Here is a 6,278-nt window from a genome sequence, read left to right on the forward strand (position 1 = left end):
TGATGCTAAACCAAATGGGAATTTTTTTGGGATTTTTGCACTGCACACATTTAGCCATTTATCAACACGTATCGACACATCACTACATTATCGGCACAACTTAGAATTTCCCTTATTTAGAATGCAACTTAGCCTAACTCGCACACGTCCTAAATAAATAAAATGTTTGTAATAAATTTACGAAATCAAATTTCCCGAATTGATTTCTGAAAAAAAAACATAACATAGTGCAACTTGAATTCGAAATGTCGAAGATACATTAAAATGTATGTAAAGTACTTTTAGAATGAATCTAGTCACTATACACAATTTTTTTTATTATAAAGTAAAACTTTGCTCTATGGCTTTTACTCAAAACATTTATTTATGACGTTTCTATTTAATACTTCGATAGTAACTTTAACATGAGTTTAGCAAACTAACAATAATGAATAATGAATTTTCATTCATAATAATCAATGAAAATATTATAAAAATTATTTTTTTAAATAATTCAAAAATATAAAAGTATAACAAAAATAGCTTTTAATGTAATAAAAAGGTACTAATGTTACGAACTAAGTTTCTGAAAACAAATAATTTTTTCATATTTTTTAATAATATTAATAAATCAATGAGAGCTTAACTATTATTCTATTTACATCAGCCCTAAAAGTTTTTTATTGTATTTTAAAATTGATTTTTGTAGTATTAAAACTTCATTTAAACAATATTGCTTATATTGGATTCATATGAGAGTTTTGTTTGTAATATTAGCTGTTATGTGTGTGATTTCAGCTGTCAATTGTTGTTGCTTTCAATGCAATCAAAACAAGACACAGAAATAAACAAGAAATAAGATTAAAAAAGAAAGCCTTCTTCAAATTAATGATAAAATTTTGTTAAACGTAAAATCCTATGAAAACATTTTAATAATTAAAACATTACAATTAAAAATCAAATATATATGTTTTGCTCTATTTAAAACAGTTGCACAATATTAAACATTTTTGTTTAATTTATATTTTAATTAACGTATGCTTTTTTAACATAATATTATACTCGGAAATGTCAGACTTCAAAAATATTTGCTGTACTAATTGTTGTACTTAAAACTCAAAATAATTTGTAAAAAAAAAAACAAACTATTTCAAAATATTTGGTGAGAAAAGAAGCGCTTTCTATATTGAAATAACAAAGTTATGTTCAATTTAAATTGTGCGATATTTAATCCAAAGCAGCAAAATACGTTTACCCATTTTAGGTACATATAAGATACCTAGAGATTCTTATATACCATTCCAATTGCAAAAATAAGGTGTTAGTTAATATATGTCAATTATGGTAATTGTTAAAAAAGGAAACTGATTTATTATTTTCAATGTTAACTCGTTTTACATTGCAATGCTGCATTAAATCAATTTTATTCCACAGTTATCAGTATAAAATAAAAATATAACATTTTATATATTATAAAGCACATTATTAATAGTTTAATATAATTTGCATGCTCACAGGTAAATATTCACAGGTAATACATAATATAATATTTCTCATTACTTCATATTAATATTTCCTATAAAGTTTTTAGTCACCGTATGGGCTGCCTAATTAATTTTAATTGTTTGAAATGAGTTCCACTGTGCTTATTCAATTATTCTCTCAGAATAACACACATTTGACAATTGAAGAATTCAGTCGATTCGTTGTCTTGCTTGTGCTTATTGTTTGTATGCAGCGCGTTTCTATATTTTTTCCTTTTTAATGACATTAAATGATGAAAGAAATTTTTTGTCAGAAGACAAAATTGAAGAAGACGAAAAAGTGACACGAAAGTGGTGGTGTTGTGTTTTTTTTGCAAGATCATTAATATTTATTTTTTAGCATTATTTGGTTAGTAATTAAATGAAATAAATATTAATTTACTTTAAAAAATTGTGTTTAAATATATTTGTAAAAAATTTTCACTACAAATGCAAACGTGTTAACAAAACAAATTACAAACAAATCTTAATAAATTATTCGCTACAAAAGCGAAATGAGCAACAAGAGTGAAAAATATAAGTGAATTAAGGAAAATTACAAAAAAATTGTATATTTGGTAATTATTAAGTAATAAAGTATTTGATGGTATTTTTTATTATAGTGTAATATTTGCAAATGTGGCAAGTGTACAGTGTGCATTAAATAAAATAAATCAGAAGTTGCAAAATTTATTTCCTATTCAAACTTTATGCGTTCGTTGCGGCTGATGACGCCTTCGGGACCAGGTGCAAATTAATAAATTCAAAGATAAACGTTGTACGCGATTTTGTTATCTAATTTATGTTCAAACGTTGCCTTAACCAATAAGCAATCCTCAAGTGGTCGATCGGAACTCGGGCCGCGATTATTATTTTAAAGCGACTGCGCGTAGTTAGAATTTCTTGTGACCTCATCATGTGCCACCAACGTCAACGGACAATTTAAAATTTGTTTCGTTTTCAGATTTTTCGTCGTTCAATGTTTATTTTTCCGCATTTCTTACTTTTCGGTTGAGTTTGCAGGTAATTTATGCAAATATTTAAATAATATTTCCCAATAATTGTGAAATAAGATAATGTATATATATTATAATAAGGAAGTCATTTAAAGAAAATGTAAAATTGTGGATATCGTTTTTAATTAATAAATCATTCAATTTGCAAGTAAAATTTGATGTGAATGTGCCCTTTTTGATAAATCACCCAGAGTGAAGAAATTTTTATTCATCATATATAAAATATTTTTTTAAATTAGTAATGGACTTATCAAATGTACTTAGTTCTGGAGGCAATTATAGTTCATACACATCTGTATTTTATCTTCAGTTTAGTTAGTACCGTTCGGTGCTTTTCACGGTTCATACACCGCTTGTACTTTCATACCTTTTGTTCATTACAATCCCGCTTTTATTATAAAAACAGAAATTATTATCATAGCTCTATAAATATATTTCTTTTCGTATTGTTGTTATAACCCAAATAATTAATCAATAAAATAAGAAAGGGAAGGGATTACACAACAAAGGGACGGTTTTTAATGGGTATCACTTGAAATCATTTGAGAGAGAGGTCTAAGAAGTGGGAAAGGTAAAAAAATTGAAACAATTAGACAGTCACTAATAAATTAAGATAAGAAGTAGTAGATTTATTTATTTATTTCTTATAATTTGTTTGATCAATTTATTCTTATTTTGTGATAGTTTTCTAATGAGTATCTATTTCAGTGCTTAGATACTACCACCACTGAAAATTAAAATATCAGTAGTCAGAACATTTAGAATTATAAAAAAATTATACTTTCACTCAGGTAAAGTTAAGACTTTAATAATATCAGCCTCAGATTTTTTTATACTTCTTTATACAATAATACAAATGAATATCACTTTCAATATTTTGGATAAATACAATTGCTTTCATATGGATGGCATAGCCCAGATTGAGGGAAAGAATATAATCAGTTTGGGTCATCTTAAGTTAGATTAGGTTATACCGCCGATTCCTGGTGAAGCCACTTAGGTCTATTAGCCCATTGTGTTATGTATATGTAAAAATAACTCACAGTTTAAAACCGCCTAGAACCTTTGGCAAAGCTTAAAATGCTATTTAGTGGCATGTCTTGTAATTGATGAAGATCCTCAAGAAAGTGGGCTCCTAAAGTGTTGATTCGCCGCCGTGCATGAGCTGGGCGAAAACATAGTGGATCATAGGCACTCTCATCGTGGGTGCTCTTAGTGGCGACAGAGTTTCCTCTTTTATACATTATGGACATCCTAACAAATGTACACATATGTCTTCTGTAATTTCAATCATATTACAGTCTTTAAAGATCCCGCAACGATAACAATCAAAACCCCGATTATGAAAGTCTTGGTTTCAAAACAAACCAACACGGTTGATACATGGAATTTTTTTCCATTTGGGATGCTGCTCAAGCATATTAGTTCGTGAACTTCCATAAAGAAATGTATCATTTTGCCAGGCTTAAGCATTTGCAAAAAAAATGTCAAGGGGGAAAAATACCTATAAAATATTTATTTTGGCAGTGTATTTTTGTGTTTGTAAATTAGTATTTCCAGAAAACAAGAAAAGTGTTATCCTCAAATTCCCCATCGATGCGTCACTGTCACATACAGAATATAATGTGTTCATTATAAAGGTCTTGACTGTAAAGGACTTGAACCTATCAAGTCTTAGAAGTATGAAATATAAATTTTTTAGCAAATACTTGGCCTAAATCCAAAGTCCTGTAGCAATAAAAACAGTTTATTAGAATCAACAACAAAAATACGTGTGATGGTGAACTTAACCATTTACTTGACAGTCACAAAACTGAGAAGGCAATATGCGCAGGTTTGCACTCTACATTTCACAAGTTCAAATTTGTTTATTGTGAGAATTCTGATAGATCCGTGGATATCCTGTTCTTTGCCTTAAATAGTTAGCGGTTTTTGTTCTTATCTTTTTAAAAATAATAATATTTTTCTGTCTTGTCTTGCTAGAGACTCGGTTTGCAGATTTGAGCACAGCAACCGAAATTAACTTAAACCAATGAATTTAGTCTGTTATTATTAAAAACGAGACACCCATTCTTGTTTTTAATCAGAATCGACTTTTTTTTAAATTGTCATTTGTTGAATTTTAACCGGCTATTGCCATAGACCCAGATGCTACAAATATTGGATTTAGTTTGACGCAGTGTCCATTGAATACAATTTTTTTCTTCGTTTCTTTGATCAAACAATAAATTTTCCTTCACAATCTCAATTTTTGAACTTTAACCGGTTATTGCCAGAGACCCAGATGCTTAGGAGAAAAACGGATTGCAGATTTGTGCTTCAAATAGAGGATTTAGTATAGTGTAGTTCTTCGTTTCTCTGACCAAAAAATCAATTTTTCTTTACAATCTCAATTTTTGAACTTTAACCCATTGTTGCTAGAGGTTCAGATGTTTAGGAGAAAAACAGATGGGAGATTTGAGCTTCTCAATACAAGAATAAATTAACCTAACACCAATTAAAAATCAAAAAAGAAAATTTAATATCACATAGTGTCCATCGAAACATCCATATAATACAATTTTTTCTTCGTTTCTTTGACCAAGGAAGATTTTTCCGAATTTAACAGAGTTTCAATGACATACCCTAAATGCGTGATATGAATAGAATTATTAATTTTCTTAGTTCCATAACCTGAAATAATTTTTTAAAATTTATACAGGTATAAAAATATATCACAATGGAATGAAATTAATTTTGTTAAATGCTAATGTGACTTTTTTATGTTAAAAATAAATAGACTTGAAGGTATGAATCAGCAATTAACAGTGGAATGGAGTGGAGTGGAGTGAAGTGGAGTGGCGTGGAGCGGAACAGTGAAGTGTTAGCACATAATTTACATTTTCTATCGTTTCGCTAATTTTACCACTGCCTACTAATGCCAACTTAAACATTATTTAATGAATTTATTTTTCTTTAGTAATGCAAAACCTTTGATGGTTTGCTGAGCTCATGCACCGAACTAATCCTTTTGAATAATTTTAAATATATGACATACAAACATACATACAAACCAGAATACATTTTGCATAACTTCAATGACTTCTTTACTAATACTTTTGTGTGTAAAAAAAAAAAATAATAATATAAATAAATTGTTAATAAATAAATATGTTTATATTTGTATATCTAATATCAAATTTTTTTTTTTTTTTACTTTTTTTTTGTAATCACAAACAGTACAAAATTATTCATAATCGGAACGGAACCAGAATTCAAATAAAAAACACTGCAAAACTCATAGAAATACAAACAGGCAGGCAGGCAGATAGTAAGAAAGACAGACAGGCGTGATAGCAAAGCTCACCTGGGGTATAACAAGTACGAAAAGTAACAACAACAACAACAAAAAAAAACAACATCGGCAATAGCTACACAGCAATCACAAAGTACGAAAAAGCCTTTAAAAAAAGTACACAAAGATACTTTTATTTATTTAAAAATTAAAATAACAACAAAAACAACAACATAACAGAAAATCTATAAAAAACAGAAAAGTACTTAAGTACACAACATAGCACAACGGAAGAATCGACCAACCACAGCAACAATTTAAAGCAGGCGAACTCCAAACAAACGCCAAACGTCAAAATAAAAATATAAAAACAAAAACAACCACAAGGAAATACAAACAAAAAAAAACATTATTAAAAACTAAATGAACAAAGAAAATGGGCACAACAAGAAAGCAATAACCCCCCAACTTAAAACACAACAACAA

General features: G+C 28.5%; 1 long non-coding RNA gene across 2 annotated transcripts; it reads left to right on the top strand.

Annotated features, from left to right (window-relative positions):
* Positions 1–1,630: 1,630 nt before the first annotated feature.
* LOC119670242 lies at positions 1,631–6,024 on the top strand. 2 transcript variants are annotated; one of them, XR_005251698.1, is made up of 3 exons: positions 1,631–1,872; positions 2,126–2,525; positions 5,738–6,024. It is a non-coding gene; the product is annotated as an uncharacterized LOC119670242 (long non-coding RNA). The 2 variants fall into 2 exon arrangements; XR_005251697.1 differs by lacking the exon at positions 1,631–1,872 and adding an exon at positions 1,929–2,071.
* Positions 6,025–6,278: the final 254 nt, after the last annotated feature.

Source organism: Teleopsis dalmanni, chromosome 1 (assembly GCF_002237135.1).
Source record: "Teleopsis dalmanni isolate 2A chromosome 1, ASM223713v2, whole genome shotgun sequence".
Lineage (NCBI taxonomy): Eukaryota > Metazoa > Arthropoda > Insecta > Diptera > Diopsidae > Teleopsis > Teleopsis dalmanni.